Here is a 19,248-nt window from a genome sequence, read left to right on the forward strand (position 1 = left end):
CTGGAGACAATAACAGCCGTTAGCACTCTGGAGAGCTGTTAGCATCGAACATCGTGGCAGAGCCACTGAAACCAGGGTCTATGGCTCTTGAATTTGGCTTCTGGAAATTGCTGGTGTGGATTCAGCGAGCACAGCAGAGCAGTGAGTTGTGAGGGGCCTCCTCCACACCACAGCGGAACCTGGCACTCCCAAGGAGCCAGAGGGGAGCTTGACTTTCAGTGGGATTATGGGCCGTGAGATCAGGGCTCACCATCTTCCCCACCTTGGTGGTTTTAGGGAAGAGGTAGCAGCTAAAGGGACGATGGCTTTGGCTTCGCACAGATGGGCAGAAGGAAGGAGCCGAGCGGCGAACCTGTCTAGACATCACCTTTTCCTGGTCCTTACCCTGCACCTGTCCCTCCTCACGTCCTGGCTGGCATTTCTTCTTTCTTGCACTATGCACACCTTTGGGTTTTCCTTATTCAGAGACAATCTTATCACTTGCTTCTGTGACCAAGACCTTTGTTATCCTTGTGAGTGGCAGCGCCTTCCCAGGGCCTCAGCAAGCATACAGTTCAGTGACGTGGTGCAGTTAAGGTGTGTCCAGACCCAGGCAGGAGGTGTGGGCTGGACTCACCCTGCAGGAAAAAAGAAAGGTCCAATCCTGGAAGCACCGCAGCTGATCTCCCCGGACTCAGTGGTCAGCAGTATGGGCTCATGGTGTCGGTGACGAGGGGCCAACGTTCTGCCGTTCTGCTTTTCTCCTGGCAAGCCACAGTTCGTGTGTGCTCACTAGATAAACAAATGCCACGTCTCTGCCTTCGGTGAGAATGCATGCGAAGCCGGAGCGTGAGCAGAGCCTGAAGCCTGCTCCCCATCTGAACACCATTTGGACACAAGCGGTTAAAGTTCTTCCAGCAATGGCTTTTGTTATCTATAAAATTAAGACTAAGTCAGAGATCAAGGAATTTCAACTGGAAGCCATATCCTGTCTCCAGCCTCCCATCTTGGTGTGACTTAAGTGAGTTACAGGCCCCTTTAAATTCCCTTATTTAAAACAGATATTCACCCAAAGAGGCAGTCTCTGAGCATTTGGCACATCTTGATGAGCACTCCAGCTGCCCTTCAGAGGCAGTGGTGTAGCCCCCAAACCGGTTACTTACTCTCTCCCCCAGGATGTCTGTTCACTGGAACAAGGGCCCTGCCTCTGACTTGGTGTGTCTTCTTTCATGTCCCACAGTTGTCCCTTCTGGGGAACAGTAGTGCAATTCCAGGCAATGATTTTAAATTTGGAAATTATGTAAATACAGAGGTAGAGAGTATCAGTGGCGACTAGAAATATATATGCATATTTATATACTATATACTGATATATATATGTGGTAAAGGGTCTTAAATCTCTTCTTGATTGATATGGGAAGAAATCTAGAAGCAACAATGTGTCCACATCTTAGGTGAAATACTGGCAATAGAATCTCCCTCAATTAAAGAAACTTTGTAAATGGGGCCTCTATACCTTTGAAGGATTAAAAGGAATGAGTGTCTTAAAATCATCTTTGCAAACATGTTAGACCTCAGTACTACATGCTGGAAAAATCTAGATAGAGCAGGTTTTAAAGCTAAAACCATGCTGTATACTTGTAGTATAGTTTAAATCACACACACACACACACACACACACACACACACACACACACACACACATACACACCTGTTTCTGTATCTATATATAACATAGCTATAAAAAGATAATACCTTTATAGATTTTGATAAAATTCTACATTTGTAAGTAAAATAAAACAAAACCCATAAGTGGACAAGATTTGGCTGCATGAGCAAATTACTGTATTTTGGATATTAAATATTTATAAAAGGCCCTACATGAAAGTGTTGGTCAGCTGTGTGACAGTATTGGGAAATGTTGTTGGGCTTTCAAAAGGACCAATGGCAGATCTTCAAGAGCTTGGGAGATGGCGCTACTGCGCTCCAACCTGCGCTTTCCTGTCCTTTGCCCCAGCTTGTGGCATAGGTGGTTTACTCTGTCTTGTGTGCTGCTCTTGCCAGTGACCTACAGCATTGGAATAGAATCTCAAAGACCATAAAGCAAAAATAAATCTCCCCTATTAATAAGTTAATTGCATCAAATGTTTTGTTATAGCCACGTGGATATGGTATAATGACAATTACAGCGTTGCCTATAGTACTGAAAAGGTTGGGAACCATACAACGGAACACTGGTACAGCATATTATGAACTGTTCGGCAACTTACAGAGGACCGTTAAAGAAGAATGAGGAAAACACTCACAATATATGAAGTTCAAAAGTAGTCTATAAAAATAAAATAGACAACAGAAAATATACAGCGTGTACATTCACAGAGAGGGTGAAAGGAAGTACTGAGTTAACAGCAGACCCAGGCGAGAATGTGAGCGAGACTCACCTTGCTCATCCATCAACAAACTTGGCTTTTGCTTCCTATGTCAACTGGTCATAACTGGTCCTAATAGACTATGTATGAGACCACAGGTGCAAGGTGAGAAAAGGAAACTAAGGTCATGATAGATGACATGGGAGTTGTATACAGCCTCCTGTGCCCTCTGGCCTTCCTCAGTTCCAGCTGTGTGACCCACACATCTGGAGGACTGTTAGCATGTCCCTTACTTAAGCCTTGGTGGGCTTGGTAGAACTCACATAAGCTGGTAATTTTACCCACATATTCCTGTTTTAAAGGGGTTGGGAATATAAATTCCACAGGGTAGAGCAGGAGGCCACGCTCATGGAGGAGGCCTTGCTCATGGAGGCATCAATCTCCACTATTCTCCCTGACTGGAAGTTCTGTTTTCCCTTGGTGCCTTGGCCAAGAGGAGGGGTCTCAAAGGCCTCTAAAGGGTCATTTCCAGCTCAATTCTTCTTACCAGAGTGGCCAAGGAACTTAGTATGGGGCTCAGCCAAATCATGTAGTTCCTTTACCCCAATTATCCATTCGAGGATTGGACAAGTGGGTGCTATGTAAATCTCTGAGCCCCGTGAGTGCAAGGAGGCTGCCAGATTGCAGCCACGGCCCAGGCTCGATCTCCAGCAATCGCCTGCTCTCCACACGCTGCCTCTCTAAGAGGGGAGTCAGGACGCTCTGTCAGGGCTCAGATGCAATCGATTTATCAGTTATGAGCGGTGCTCACAAGCTTCCTTTTCTTCCATCTCAAGGAATTAGCTTATGAAGAAAATCATCCTTGCTGAGTGGACGACATGTTTCTGCCTCCTGGGACCTGGCTGTGGCTTCTTGCTATGAATTCTACATCACTATCATCCTGGCTTGAATCTGAAAACCATGCAAGGGGATATGACTACACACATTTTAGATTTTTATGAAGCACTCTCAATTGACATTGAGATATAGCTTATACAACAACCTTTACTCACTTTTAGTGTGCAGTAGGTCTTTGTGGGCCCAATCATGAACCCACCACTAAGATTGAGACCATTTCTCTCATCCCCCAAAATTTCTCTGTGCCCTTAGTAGTCAGTTCCTTCCTACAGTCTTCAGTTTTCTTTTGGTACAACAAAACACTCAAGAAAATCAAGTGGAAAGAGAAAGGCTATTCTGGGTCACAGTTTGTGATGTTTCAATCTGTAGTCCCTTCATTGCCCTGTTTCTGAGCCTTTGTAAAGCACGGCAAGGAGCAGGTGTTTGTCACATGAACATCTTCTTTGCTGACGTGTCAGCTCCCGTCTCCTGCCCACTTCTCCCTGAGTGCTTGTTCTCCTGTTGTGCTCTTCAGATCCTCTGGGTACAAGTCTTTCATGAGGCAGATGGTACACAGGTGTTTCCTCCCAGTCTGTGGCTTCTCTTTGTCTTTCTGTACAGTGTTGCTTTTCTTTTCTTTTCTTTCTTTTTTTTTTTTTGTGTGTGTGTGTTTGGTTGGTTTTTTTTGTTTGTGTCTTGTTTTGTTTGTTTGGTGTTTTTAAATTTTTTTTGAGAAAAAGAGCTTTTCATTTGATAGCATCTAATTTACAATAGTTTTCCCCTTAAAATTGATACTTTTTTATCTTCCACCTAAAAAAACAATCTTTGCCCAATTCTTTTGTAGTGTATATGTGTAGCAGTTTTATAGTTGCATGTTAAATTTTTTTAGATTTATGTATGTATTTAATCTGTATAGGAGTTTTGCATGCATGCATGTCTGTGTACCATGTTCCAGCCTGGTGCCTGCAGAGGCCGGAAGAGGACATCACAGCCCTAGAGCTGGAGGTAAGGACGGTTGTGAGCTGCTATGTGGGTGCTGGGAACTGAACCTGGGTCCCCTGCAAAAATACTTTTAACGGCTGAGCCATCTCTCCAGTCCCTATGGTTGAAGCTTTCATGTTTAGATCTATGATCCCATTTCAAATTAGTTTTTATATATAATGCAAGAAAAGAGTCAAGTTTCGTCTTCTTTTTCAGTGTTTTGCGTCACTTCCTGGAATCCCCACCACGGCGTTAAACCCTGCATCAGAGAGAGAGGCCCTTCACACGGATAAACTTCACGCTCAGTTTCAAGTTCTCTTCTCTCCCTTGATCCAGGCAAATCCCCTGCATCCCGCCAAGATGTGACGATGAGTTCCTGCAGCTGTTTCCTTCTTCGGCAAACCCAGCATGCTCCTGGCTGGGGTATGTTATGCTGTAGACGGAGGGTGATTTAGCTACAGTTAGCAGTCAGTGGCCAGCACTGAGGTAGACAGAGCTCCCATGGGGGAATGTGTTTGAAGGCAGAGCTTCTGCCTCAGCAACCAGCAACGGAAGGCACCAGCTTCAGAAGAGCGGCCCTGACAGGCTCACAGGGCGCTCAGTTGTCAAGACTCTTGACTCCTGTGGATCTCGAGTCGGTCTTGCTCAGCTGACCTGTGGAGGCAGGAACTCCAGCCTTCTCTGGAGGCCTGGTGAAGTCGTAGCTGATTCCTGAGCCTCCCACTCCCTGGCTGCAAACTATAACCTTCCCTACCTGAGCATTCCACTGGCTTTAGCAGGACGTCCAACTCTACTGCTCTTCTCTCCGGTTTCCCCTTTGCTCCAAACTCCTTCCACGTCTGAGGCGGCGTTCACACCGCATCGCTGTCCTCATCGGTGCTTCATTTCAGTGAGAACTGTGGTGATTATGTGGCAACTACAGCACCCCAGGGCCCACCTGGCCTCCTCCTGCTACCAATAATGGCTTCTCATCCTTAACCAGCCCATTACCCTTACCTCCAGACTCACTGACCTGTCCACATGGTTATCTTATAATTTCTAATTCTGTGTGTCTGTGACTGAATTCCTCATTTCTGCACCTGTTCCCGTTGTCGCCCCACCTCAAAGACACTGGTAACTCAGTTATTCAGGCAGAAACTCTTGGGGACATTTGTAGGAACTTATATTCTCTTCTGTTGATGTCTCCACCTTTGGAATATGTACAGAGTACACCATTTCTTCCCGCCTCTGCTGCTGTGATCACCATCTTCCTGGTCTGCTTCCTCCTTATCTCACACCAGTGATACTGTCAACACAGCAGACAGCATGCTCTTTAAAAATGTAAGCCACGTTACTGGGCTTCTTTTCAGCTATCCTCTAGAGCTTTTTGATTCTGGCTCAGAATAAAGTTCCAAGTTGTTGCGATGATCTACAAATGTCTTAAACATTCTCCAGCGTGTCTTTAAAATTTTTTTCCCTCTTAGTGCTTCTCTCAACTCACCACCCTGCTGCTCTCCTTCCCTCCAGAGCAACCAGGCTGGCCTTGGCGCTGTCCTGGTGTCTGAACCTTTGAGTACACTGTTCCCTTGGCATGGCGTGCTCTTCCTGCATGGCTCACTACCTCACCATGTAAGAAGTAATCACTTGCCTTGCACCCCTGCCCTTTGGCCCATTTACTCTCTATCTTACTCCCACCTGACACATGTCTACTTTAATTTTTTTCCCCTAAAGGAGAAACTTCACAGGGGCAGAGGCATGGGGAGCAGATGAGCCCTGAGTGGATGGAAATGTATTATTGACATCAGTGTGGCCATGTCAGAGGCCCGCAGGCCGCAGGTCCTGGGAATGGAAAGGCCTTCCCCTGGCCCAAGTGCAGATGTTGACAAACGTTTGACCTTTAGCTAAAACCAAGGCATGAAGAAAGCATCTACCACAGCTTCCTCCTCCAGGGGGGATGATGGCCTGAGACTGCTCCCCTGCTGCGATTAGTTAAGCTGCCTCCTCCTTCATTCTGTATATGATAACTTCACTGAGTTTTCCAGTTGCTGCTGTGTGTCTCTATTAGCATGTGTGTCCTACCTGACCCCAGCTTCTCTGGACTTGCGCTGTAGTTTTCTCATTTCCTGCTGCCCCAAGTCAACTCCAAAGTCGTGCAGATCGTGGGTCGCCACATAGAGGCCTGTTTCTGTGCTTTGCACTGCTATTTTCCCGGTGCCCACGCCTCGGTTTAGTGTATAGTTGAGTACCTATGTGTATTTGTAAAACAAACATGTGGACAAATGAGCAGCATGTTTAGGCCAGTGCTGTGGAATTGGGCAAGGCTGGGTCTGGCAAAGGGGAAGAGAGCACCAAGGGTTTAGTCTAGCTGGGAGCCATGTTCCCTGCTCTGTGACTGTGCCAGCTCACAGGGACAGCCCTGCTTTGGTGGGAGGCCAGACAGTGCTGTGCCTCAGGAGATTCATTCTCCTGCTGCTGCTCAGGGCTTCTGCGGGGGCAGACGGAAGGCCCTCCTGCTCCAGTTAGACGGTGTGCATACCCTTACGCATAATCCAGGCACACTTGCCTAAAGGTGGCCTCTGCGATGCACACATCCCCCAAATCAGATGAGAGAAATCCAGAAACCGCCATCCCAGTTGAAACCTGTGTCAAATTATTGTAATATTCTCTTGGCAGTGGCAGTCCAAGGACATTAGGGCAATATAGATCTATCCAGACATTTGGTAACACATTGTCATTTATAAGACTAGAAGTCTGGTCAAACTAGCCTAAGTAAATAAGAAAAGGGACTCTTGGGCTCTAAGCCGTTGGAAGGTGGGATGGACGGGACAGCTGGCTGAGGAAACTCAGATGAAATGATTTTGTATGTGTCACTCGTATTTGTCTTTCCTGGGTTGGTTTCATTCTAAAACACACTCTCTGCCAACGATGGCAAAGATAGCGCTGGGTGATTCTGAACCAGCGTGGGCCATATCCCTCATCACAATTCTCTTGACATAGCAAGGGAAAGGAAGCCAAGCCAAGAAATGCAAAATTAACATTACTGCTCTTCTCTTGGTGGCCATTTGGGAGGTTGACTTATTCAAAAATTTGAAATGTGTTTTTATTTCCTTGAAGCCAATGACACAGACTCGTCTTTGTAAACCCAGCTGGCTTCTATTACCACGTTTCTTAGAAGCCCATAATGTTTTATTTCCTCTGCAACTCTTTCATAATGTTATTGTTCCTAATAGCATTGATGAGGCTTTGGAAACTTTAGAGCAAACACAATTGAAATGCTGGTTAGCCCCTTTGGTGGTTCTGTCATGAGCTGCTGAAAACTGTGCAGGCGAGGATCTGATGCAAGCAGTGTGGTCTTCCCTCCAGCAGGCCTCACACCGTCCTTTGGCCAAAGGCAAAAATTAGGAGACTTCTACTCTAGAGTGTGACCCAGCTTGAGAACAAACTCACAATGCAGGGTATCAAAGGGTTCTCCCTGCATTTCTGTAATGAGGTTGGAGACCAGTTGGCACATAGGTCGGAGGCGTTGTCCCCTGGGTCTGTGTGCTCCAGGGAGCAGGGGAGGAATCTTGACCATATTCTTTGAGAAGACGAGTCGTTGTCACCAGAAAGTCACTTTTCTGCTTGTCTCAGCTCCTGATGGGAAACTCTGAAGAACTGAAGGAAGTAGAAACAACTCGGGGTTACAGCCACCGCAGAAACACTAATCCTGCTGACTGAAGTAGCAAAGGGCTGTGCGCAGAACAGTAGGAGGCTTGTGGGACTACTGAGGCCGGTGGCAGTGCCGGCTCAGAACTCTGCCAGGGGTAGAATACCTGTTCTGGTTTGAGCCTGGAATGTCCTTAGTTTGTGATGATTCTCTGCAGGCTGTGGAATCTTTAGTGGGTAAAGTCTGGCTGGAAGAAGTAAGTTATCAGGAGCAGGCTTTTAAAGGTGATTACCCACTTCTGCTTCTAGCCAGCAGTGTCGGCTTCCCTGTTGGCCTTCACATGAGGAGCAGCGGCCTCATGGTCTGGCCACCACTGGCCACTGACAGAGCCACCACTGGCCACGGACAGAGCCACTGGCCACTGACAGAGCCACTGGCCACTGGCAGAACCACTGGCCACTGACAGAGCCACTGGCCACTGACAGAGCCACTGGCCACTGACAGAACCACTGGCCACTGGCAGAACCACTGGCCACTGACATAGCCACTGGCCACTGGCAGAGCCACTGGCCACTGGCAGAGCCACTGGCCACTGACAGAGCCACTGACAGAGCCACTGGCCACTGGCAGAGCCACTGGCCACTGACAGAGCCACTGGCCACTGACAGAGCCACTGACAGAGCCACTGGCCACTGACAGAGCCACTGGCCACTGACAGAGCCACTAGCCACTGACAGAGCCACTGGCCACTGACAGAGCCACTGGCCACTGACAGAATCCCTTCTGCATCCATATCTTTCTTGCCACAAGGGGCTGACATCCTCTGAAACCATAACAAAAAAATATCCTCCCCCTTTAGGTTTCTTCTGCCAAGTATGCCTTCACAGCTGAGAGAAAGTGAGCTTGTTCTTATGGGTTGAACGATCCTTTCCTCATCGACACTGCGTTTTCATTCTGCACCTAGGAAGGCGATGGTGTGAGAGCAATGGGTATTTGACCATGTGCTGCAGTGCAAACATGGCCACATGCTTCCTGATGTAGAGGCTGCTGTCCCTGAGGAAAGAAGCAGAGACGCACACACAGGGAAGCGTTTGTGAGCAGGTGGAGGCAGAGATAGGCCACTGTCACAGAGCCTGCAGAGGGGACACATGCCACTGTCACAGAGCCTGCAGAGGGGACGTGTGCCACTGTCATAGAGCCTGCAGAGGGGATGCATGCCACTGTCATAGAGCCTGCAGAGGGGATGCGTGCCACTGTCATAGAGCCTGCAGAGGGGACGCATGCCACTGTCATAGAGCCTGCAGAGGGGACGCGTGCCACTGTCATAGAGCCTGCAGAGGGGACGCGTGCCACTGTCATAGAGCCTGCAAAGGGGATGGGTGCCACTGTCACAGAGCCTGCAGAGGGGACGTGTGCCACTGTCATAGAGCCTGCAGAGGGGACACATGTCGCTGTCATAGAGCCTGCAGAGGGGATGCGTGCCACTGTCATAGAGCCTGCAGAGGGGATGCGTGCCACTGTCATAGAGCCTGCAAAGGGGACACATGTCGCTGTCATAGAGCCTGCAGAGGGGACACGTGCTGCCAACCTAATTTTAGATGGTCTAGCCTCTAGAAGCAAATCAACTTTTTTTCTTTGGCAATACTCAGTTTTTGGCTCTTTGCCTTGATAGCCAATAACCCTCAGTCAAACTCCACCTAGTCATGTCTGAGGAGGACAACACAACTGCTCCCAGCACTGTCTTCACAGTGGCCCCCACACCTCCATTTACCTCACTTCTTGTTTGTAGACTAGAGTGTCAGCCTAGCTGAAGTCAAAGTCACATGTCTAATCTAGACCTGCTGATGAGAGCAGGCTGGCCTTGAACTCACAGCAATCCATCTGCCTCTGCCTCCCGAGTGAAGCATTAAAGGCCTGTGACACCACGCCCGGCCCAAAGGGCCATTCTTGAAGGTAGGTAAGCTCTTCAGGTGCTCAGCAATGAAGACACACACACACACACACACACACACACACACACACACACACACACACAAATACAAACTAGCAATGGCATCACAGCAACATATGCATCAGCGTTTCTTTTGGCTGCTATGACAAAATACCCTAACACAAGCACCTTAAGAGGGAAAGATCTTGTTTGACTTATGGTTCTAGACCATGCAGCCCATCATGGGGTAAAAGACAACGAGTCACAGGGCTGGAGAGATGGCTCAGAGGTTAAGAACACCGACTGCTCTTCCAGAGGTCCTGAGTTCAATTCCCAGCAACCACATGGTGGCTCACAACCATCTATAGTGAGATCTGGTGCCCTCTTCTGGCCTGCAGGTGTACATGCAGGCAGAACACTGTATACATAATAAATAAATAAACCTTAAAAAGAAAAAAAAAAAAAGACGAGTTGCAGCAGGAGCAGGAGATGTGATCACATTCTCTCCCGCCAGGAAGCAGAGAAGGTTGCTGGTTTATTAGGCATGCTTCCTCCACTTCCTTCCATTCTGGGCGCCCAGAGCCTGGAATGGTGCCGCCCACATTTGTGATGCATCTTCCTACCCCAATTAGCCTAATCTGAACCTCTGGGCTGTCCCCAGAGACTTGACCTTATGGTGGCTCTGAATGCTGCTCAGTTGACAGTCAGAGGTAGTCATCACAACAAATGCGGGCAAGAGAGGAAGGCTGCACATAGTAAGGGTGACACTGAAGTCTGCGCATCGTTTCCTTTAGGACATGCACTAGAGAGATTATAGGCTTTACTTATTTGCTTGTTTGTTTGTTTAATTTTTTTAACTTATTTTAACCGTTAGGTCCCTGCTATAAGTCAAGGACTATATAGGCTTCCATTGGGGACCTGAGAAAGTCGTTGATTGCCAGACATCTCTGCACAAACAAGGCTGGTATGTGTTAACGCAGAGGCCATGCCTCCACAAGCCTGGGCAGACTCTGGAGAGGGTCATGGGTGTAGCACTGCACAGAGAGAAAGCCAGCTCTATAGCAGGCCCTGGGGCTGAGCCTCGGCTCCACCGTTACCAACTGGAGCTTGGCTACAGCTTTATCTTTTGAAGTCTCAGTTTCCCCTTTAGCAAAATGGGGCTAATGGTACTGATATTACGGGGTTTCTGCGAGGTTTAAATGACTTAAGCCACGTGAAGCACTTAATCCAAGCAGGGCTTGCAGGAAGCGCTCAGGTAGTGTCGGCAACATCCCTGACTTGCGCTCTCAGCTTTGGAGAGATTGTCTTGATCTCCTTTGGAATGTTATTTCAAAGCGCAAAACTCATTAAAACCCCAAAACTGGAATCAGAGAATAGAGCTCTTTAACACTTCTCTTTTACCGTGGGCTGGCATAGGATGCGGCTTAATTGCGTTCTCCCAAGAGTTCCTGTGTTGGGAGCTCGTTTCTTGGTATGGTACTGTTCGCAGGTCGTGGGAGTTAGTCCCAGGCCCTCTGAAGGGATTCATGGAGTCTTTGTGGGGCCCTCGCTAGCCTCCTGCGTGTGGTCCTCTGGCTTCTCATCCGGCCATGAACATTTCTTCCTTTTGCACATACCCTGACCCGGATGCTATCCAGCACCAGGTGGGTCCCCACACAGACCAGTGCCACGATGCTTGAACTTTGAACTTTCAGCCTCCAAAGATATAAGTTAAACAATCCCCCTCCCTTTACCAGTTACCAAACCTTAATCATTTTGTTATAGTTACAGAAAACAGACATACATGAGCTACATGTAGGGGAAAGCACTTTGCATGTTTGCCTTTCAGATATATTATCAGGAAACACAGATGGTCCCGAGCCTCTAGGGATGGGACGCCAGTAAATGCTTTGCACGTATGAGGCGCTCAGTAAATGGCTGTGACTCGTGCCGGGTAAATCAAGCAAGGTGCCCTCTCTTAGGAGCGTCAGGTTTCCTGCTGTGTCCTCGTCTCTTCCTGGGAGTTGCTGATTCATATGTGACCTATGCTATGTTGTAACCCAGAATGAATCAAATTCCAATCAAAGGAAACCAATTCATAAATTCACTCTGCTCTAGGGTAAACAGGTGGCTCTGTGTAAATATATAGTCTTCCTGGGATAGCTTATAGTGTATGGTGACTTACTGAATTAATCAAATCGACATCTTGTGTGTGTGTGGTGGGGGCATGCCTACACATCCAGAGGAGGATGCTGGGAATTCGGCTTTTTCCTGTCTCCCTTCTCCTCTTGAGACAGAGTCTCCTACTCTACCTGGCTAGGCTGGCAGCTAACAAGCCTTGGCAATCCTCCTGTGTCCACTCCTTACTACTCCGGGGTCAACAGTTCAGACGCTTTGATATGAGGCAGTTCTTTCTGAGACTGGGAGGAGCTACCTCCAGCTCTGCTTTTGTGTTCCTAGAGCAGAAGGGGCACACAACAACCACGTAATGAGAACGCAGACCACCCCTCATCCAGTCCTCCAAATAAAGATTACCAGTCTAGCCACCATTTCCAGAGAAGCATTCAACACTCTCCATAGGCTATAGAAAGTTCCAGGTTAAAGGAGGCTAGAAAAGGTTGGCAACAATTAGAAAATACAAATGTCAGACACTAGACTTGACCCTGCTGTAGCAGAGAAAAGGAATTCCAAAGACTGAGGTCAACTGGCAGAATAAAAAGTCAATTTGAGCCGGGTGTGGTGGCAGCACACGCCTTTAATCCCAGCACTCGGGAGGCAGAAGCAGGCGTGTTGCTGTGAGTTCGAAGCCAGCCTGGTCTACAAAGCGAGTCCAGAACAGCCAAGGCTACACAGAGAGACCCTGTCTTGAAAAACAAAAACAAAAACAAAAAAAAAGAAGAAAAAAGAAAGAAAGAAAGAAAGAAAGAAAAGAAAAGAAACAGGTGACAATTCAATGTTTGGCTTCTCATCAGATAGATAAAAATGAAAAGTCAACCTAGTATGTGAGAAAAATATCTCCCTGTCAAACGGAACCTGGAGAGAACTGCACAGCTAAGGAACAGTAGGTGAAAATCTGGTGACGTTTGAAAGACTAAATGACGGGGAAATGGAGTATCTAATTTAGCTCACTGGAGTGAAAGCCAAAATACATGTGGTACTTGGGAGTTCCCCTCAACCTGGGAAGCCTGAGGAAGCCAAGGTGTGAACAGGCAAATGTGGGAGGAGCAGAGGAGGGGCCATCCCTGGAGGAGTTAATGTTCTGTAGCCTGTTGATCTTGGGCATTTGGGGGAAAGCAAGAGGAAGTCCGAGGGAAGGCATCAATGTCTCTTTCTTTCTTTCTTTTTTTAAATAAATAAAAAGAAAAGTCTGTCACTTAAGCCACCACAACAGCCAACGCATGTGTCTAAAAGACTTGGGTTTTATGCTAAAGAATTTTATAGTTTTGCTGTTGTGTGTTGTGCTAGGGCTGTGTGCCAAATTGTGTGTTCAGGTGGTGTGGTGTGTACTGCTGGACCGAGTGAAGACTAACAGAGAGCGGATGGACGTGTCCAGGCCATCTCCGGCTAAGCCAATGGGAGAGCGTCCTTCCTTGGTCATGGTTGCTGTTTGTTTTGGCTGCTTATACATGGGATGCCATGGTGGGCAGGTTTCCTGGCTTGTCCCCGTGGAGCCTGTCAACTGTTGTCCCCACATATGGGCCTGGTAACAAGATGGCTAATGGAAATTCATGGATATTTTCTTCTATTTTCACTTCTAGTTGATCTTACCGAAGACAAAAGAAGCTGGAGGTCTAACTCTGGACGCGTTGTCTGGGTGATTGGGTCCCTCCCCACTTCCAGGTAAGCCCTGGAGATCCCTTTGATTTTCCCTCCCAGCACTTAGATTACAAGTACTCGCCACCACCCTTTTTTGTGGTCTTGAATTCAGGTCTGTATGCTTACAAACACTATTCATTGAGCTGTCTGCCCCTCCCCGGCCCTGCCCCCTCCCGGCCCCGCCCTCCCCCAACTCCGCCCCTCCCCCGGCTCCACCTCATCTCCGGCCCCCTCACCCCCCAAGTCTTAAAATCAGATAGATGGTTCGTGGCTATTCTTGTGTTTCTTGAAAAGTATTACAGGTTGATTATATACGTCCTAAAATACTACACAGGAAATGGCAACGGCCCTCTCACTTCCTGTCCCTCAATACTTGCGGGATAAAACAGAAGTGCTCGCTTTAGAAATGATTGATAGGTTTTGAAAGCAGATTCCTAAAAAAGAGGGGAAAAAAACCCTAATCTGAGCCACATGACCCACCTTGTTAATTTACCAAAAACCATCCACTCAATCTCCCTGTAGCCTGTAGCCAAACTGGGGAAACCAGATTTTTAAAATAAGCATTTTAGCTTTAGAAAACTTTGAGAACTAGGTCAGGCCAACTGCAAGCAGCTGACTCTGGAATAGAAACACCGGGTAGCTTGTTAGGGAGCTGGGGGTGCGGGGAGGGGAGGCTGAGCGTAGGCAGCTTCATTGGCTGTCGGTCCAGACAGCCCTGAACTCTTGTCAGCCTTGAGATCATCCCAACCTGTCCTAGGCCTTTTTTTTTTTTTTTTTTTTTTTTATGTTGAGAGGGGCCCAGCTCTTAGGAGACTGGCGGCCTAGGTTCATTTCCCAAGAGAAGCTGCACTTCACTGTCGCAACCCGAATAACGGCATGATGCCGTGATGCTGTCCCCAGATAGACTCTATTGGTCCCCAGCCACGCACCCACCCAGGCGGGGTTTTTCTGTGTAGCCTTGGCTGTCTTGGACTCGCTTTGTAGACCAGGCTGGCCTCAAACTCACAGCGACTCACCTGCCTCTGCTGGATCTATTTTTAAAGGGACTGTCTTGATGGGAGAGGGGGGCATTATTTTATTAGCAATGCATTCACTGAGTGAGCTAAGCCAGGTACAAAAGGACAAATCTTGGCATTACTCACATGAGGAATCCAAATAACCAAAGTCATAGAAACCGAAAGTTGGCTAACGGTTGCCAAGCATAGTAGCAGGCCGTTGCTTAGTAACGTGCCCTACAGAAACTCTGTTTGGAGTGACGGTGACGACGGGCGTTATGGGAATGGATAACGACGATGCTTGCACAACAATATGAACTTACCGAATGCCGCCGGAGTGGACATTTTTTAAAATGACTTGAAACCGGACTAGAGAGATGGCTCCGAAGTTAAGGGCACCTGCTGTTCTGGAGGACATGAGTTTAGTGCCCAGCGACCCTGTGCGACCGCTCTCAGCCACCTGGAACCCCAGCCCCGGGCTCCCGGACCGTCTCCTGCACCCTGTGGGCATTGCATTCATAAGCACATACCCACACACAGGTGCCTGTGTACACATATAATTAAAAATAAATCTTTTTAAAGTAAACATAAATAGACATATTTTTGAGAGACATTTACGATTTGAAGCTTTGTGCCTTCTTTTGTCTCTGAGGTAATCGTGAATGTGTCAGCAGTCAGCCTGGCAACCTAAGATACTTTGTCTTGGTAGCATCCGTCTTAGAGTGCAGACTGAGGTTTGCTGAGGCTGTGTAATCACCGGTGGAGAAATCAGGAAGATGCAAAGTGGGCGTGGACTGAAGTGCAGTTCAGCCAACCTTCTAGACCTTAAATTAGAGTGATGAGCATAAACATGGCAAAGAGGTTCTCCGCCCCCCCCCCAACTAAATTGCAATTATATTTTAAATTACCTACAATTACCAGAAACCATCTCGAAGCTAGAAATTAACTTCTTAGGCGCAGGCCCCGGCAGATCAGCTGTTAAATGGACCATCTTGTGCCCCAAAACCTCCTGCTTCAGCTGCGCCCGGGAGGGCAGCGGGGAAGGCGGAGCCTGAGCTTCAGGGTCACATGACAGAACAGCTGTCCTCAGCGTTGCAGGGCCGTATTTTTGCAGCTTCCTAAATTAACAGTCTTGTTCCATTCTGTGCCGATTTCCTGAAATACAGAGCTTGTTTTCTTTTGGAGAACAAGTGAGTGTTTTATTTTAGACTTCACTGCAACAATTTCTTTGCAACCGTTTTAGTCATCTAGTGTTTAGGGCATGAAATTGGGACCAGGGGCCGCTGAGACTATGCCCAACTGCTGACCACGGTCTTGATAAGTGATCTTATCTTCTAAGCTTCAGAGTGATTGTCAGACATAAGGCATGAAAAGCTGGGGCAGGGATCCTCTTTCGGAGCATCAGGCACAGGGCTGGTTCCTGCCACATCACCTAAGCGGCCTTATCCTGGTCTGTGGGAAGATGAGGCGTTCCGGATCGGCCTCTCCCACGCTGCCTGGCTAGTGTGCCACTCAACAACAAGTGACAAACTTGAAGTCGGTGCCATAGAGCATGTTAACAATGTTGACATTTGTGCTTAATATTTTTGGCAGCAGGTTAGCTGGTTTTGAACATCATGGCCTGCTGGTTCCCTGAGAATTTGTGCTAAGCCTTTCTTCCTTAAATCCATTCTCTTGTCTGGAATCTACCTCTTGAATGGCCTCTGAAATCAAAGGCCATGCTAGCTCCCTCACAAATCCTCAGCATCTCTGTGTCGCCAACAGCCATGTGCATTAGCCGGGTCCTCTAGTGGAGCGGGATTGATAAAATGTATGTGTATCACAAATAAAAGGAATGACAGTCGAAACTGGCTGTCTGCATCCTGGAGAAGCTAAAATCCTGCTTAGCTGCTCCGTCTCTGGGCCCAGATGACTAGCAGGCCCGTTCTGGTGCTGAACGCCACAGGGAGGAGTGGAAGCCAGAGACACTGAATTGTGAGGTCACGGGGGGAGGGGGGGCAGGAGGGGCTGGGGGGAAGCAGAGCGACCCAGCCAGCAGGCCTGCTCTTTCCTCTGACCTCTTTATATCTGGCCTCTCACTGGAAGGTGCCACCCACGCGGGAAGGGTTCCCCTTAATTAATCCTTCCCAGAAATGCCCTAACAGACCCCAGATCCCACCAAATTAACAAACAATACACCAACTTCTACCAATTTCTCCGTCTCTTCAACACATTACGGTTTGTTCGCCAAGGATACCTCGTTTGGTGCTGTTGCTTGTGTCTAGCTTGCTCACCCCATTTCTCCTGATTAACTCACGGTGACTAATACTATGTGGGGCTGCAGGGGGAAAGGGGGAGCTTTTCTAGGAGCTGCTATATTATTTAAGACATCCTTTTGCGATTCATTCATTTAATAAAAGCGCAGTGCGCACGGATGGTGCACGCCATGGTATGACTCAAGGGTCCTTTTCATCTCGTTAACCCTCTGCCTATCTATAAGCACGGGGGAGGGGGGCGAGGGGGAAGGTCTGGTGAGAAGGAGTTTTTAAGTGCTGAGGAGGATCAGGTGAAATGCATATGTTTCACATGGGCTCAGAAAGCACAGCTGGAACTCCAGCCTCCGGCCAAGGCTTGTTTGATGTCTTTGGAGTCCATCAGAAGCCCTGACCAGCGATGCGCTCAGCAGCCAGTTCCTTAGACTCTTCACGATGGAATTCTGAGTCAGATCAAAATAGATCTGACTTGATGACGATTGTTCTGATTATTTTGTGCAATTTTATTAAATCATGCCTCTTTCAACAAACTTTTTGGGAGATTTCTGAGGAATAGACACACCGGTATAGAATTAAGAGATAACAAAAATCTGGGCTAAACTATCTGCCATTGTGGTGTATCAAGAGAAAGGCTAATTTATTCATGTATGCCAAGAGTACGTCGGCCCGAGTTTCACTGTGGTGTTCTGCATGCACACACTGTACTTTGAACACACTTCCTGTCTCTCTCATTTGTTACCCGTTTTCCCCAATAGTGCCTTATTTGGTGTGTGTATGTATGTGTGTGCACGCATGTGTGTGTGTGTGTATGAGTTCATATGTGCTCTTTTTCCAGCTTTTATATGAAAGAAAACACATTGCACTTGCCTTTATGGGCCTTGCTTACTTCGCTTACTATCATGGTGTCCAGTTCAATAGATTTTCATGCACACAGCATAATTTTATTCTCTGGCCAACTAAAGCCCTGTCATGGGTATGTGCCACTCTTCTTCATCCAGCTGCCAACAGACACCAAGAGGAGCCCGTCACTTGGACCGGTGTGACTAGAGCTGCGATAAACATCAAGTGCAGCCATCTTTCTTCCATCCTGGCTTTGATCCCCTCAGGTGTATCCCCAGAGTGGTGTGGCGGATCACACAGTGGCTCTGTCTTTAGGTGTTTGAGGAACTTCCAACCCTATTTAGACTGAGGCAATAACTAACTTACATAATAGGAAATACTTTCGCTATCGGTAGAAAACTTGACTTGGGGTTGCTTTAGAAACTGAAACACCAAGTATTCCAGAGGTAAACATCTGCTGCAGTTGTTCAGAACTCAGAAGTTCCCATGGCAGATGTTTCTCCAGCATCTTGTAGGATGACAGCAGCCATCACTCTAGAGCAAATGCTGTAGGCAATATAGAAAGAATAGCTACAGGAGGGGTTCTGTCAGAACAGCCCTCAGGGACGCTGATGCCTGAGGGAAGCCTGGAGGGGCTCTGTCAGGACAGCCCTCAGGAGAGCTGAGGCCTGAGGGAAGCCCGCTGGAGACTTCCACTTACGCCTCCTGGATCAAACTGTCTGACCTAGCTGCATCACTTCAGCAAAGCAAATATTTGGCCGTGTTAGCTTCTCTAATGGCATGTCAGAGGAAGTGTGTTCGAGAGCAAGAGTCGGACCACCAGCGGCATCTGTGGCCGTGTCATCTAATTCTCGGAAGCATTCAGCCACTTATCAGTGTGCTGCTCTTTAGGACTCCTTTAAGTTAAGAATCTGGCAAAAGGACAGCGGTGTGCCGTGTTTGTAAACTTCGCCGGTTGCTACAGCAATGTGCTGTTTCCAACACGCACAGTGCGCCTGAGGACGAAGCTCTCACTGTGGTGGCAGGGACAACTCCTGAACCTGCTGTTTGGGTCGACGTGAAACAAGTGCAAACAGAAAGTCCTGCCTCGACTTAAGTTTGCGCGCTTGTTTATTCACGAGTGCTCCTGAGAGCTTTTCAAGTAAATCTTGCAACTCGTAAACTAAACGAGGTAGGCCGGCTCTCCCCACACTTACGGGTCCCACGCTGACCGGGAGGAGCGCGGCTCCTCAGATCCGATGAGGGGCTCTCCTTAAAGGAAACGTGGAATAAAAAAGGGGGCTCTCGCACACCGCAAATCATGAAGCCATCCCATCTTCTCTTCGTGTTACACCTCCCAGCTTCAGGTGGCCGGAGAGGTGTTGTCTTCTTCTGTCTTTACAGTTGGCTGGGAAACTGTATAGAATTAAAAACTTAAGACTTGCATGACTGAATTTGGCTGTCTGCCCCACAGAGACATGTACACACAACACATACATGTACAAATAATAAAGAGATGAATACACGTGTAGCCAGCCCCCAAAACATTTTTAGCAGCTATTACGTGGTAAGCCATCTGACCCCCACTTTCTCTGCTCAGAGCAGAGGAAACTAGGACAAGCAAGGA

At 47.9% G+C, this 19,248-nt stretch overlaps 1 long non-coding RNA gene across 3 annotated transcripts; it reads right to left on the reverse strand.

Moving 5' to 3' along the window:
• Nucleotides 1-794: 794 nt before the first annotated feature.
• Nucleotides 795-16,483, reverse strand: LOC311605677. Of its 3 annotated transcripts, XR_014782058.1 has the most exons (4): nucleotides 15,459-16,483; nucleotides 14,874-15,374; nucleotides 1,143-1,228; nucleotides 795-913 (listed from the first exon to the last, which is right to left on the reverse strand). It is a non-coding gene; the product is annotated as an uncharacterized lncRNA (long non-coding RNA). The 3 variants fall into 3 exon arrangements; XR_014782059.1 differs by having other exon boundaries at nucleotides 14,874-16,483; XR_014782060.1 differs by having other exon boundaries at nucleotides 14,698-16,483.
• Nucleotides 16,484-19,248: the final 2,765 nt, after the last annotated feature.

This window comes from Acomys minous (assembly GCF_964271855.1).
Source record: "Acomys minous genome assembly, chromosome: 9".
NCBI lineage: Eukaryota > Metazoa > Chordata > Mammalia > Rodentia > Muridae > Acomys > Acomys minous.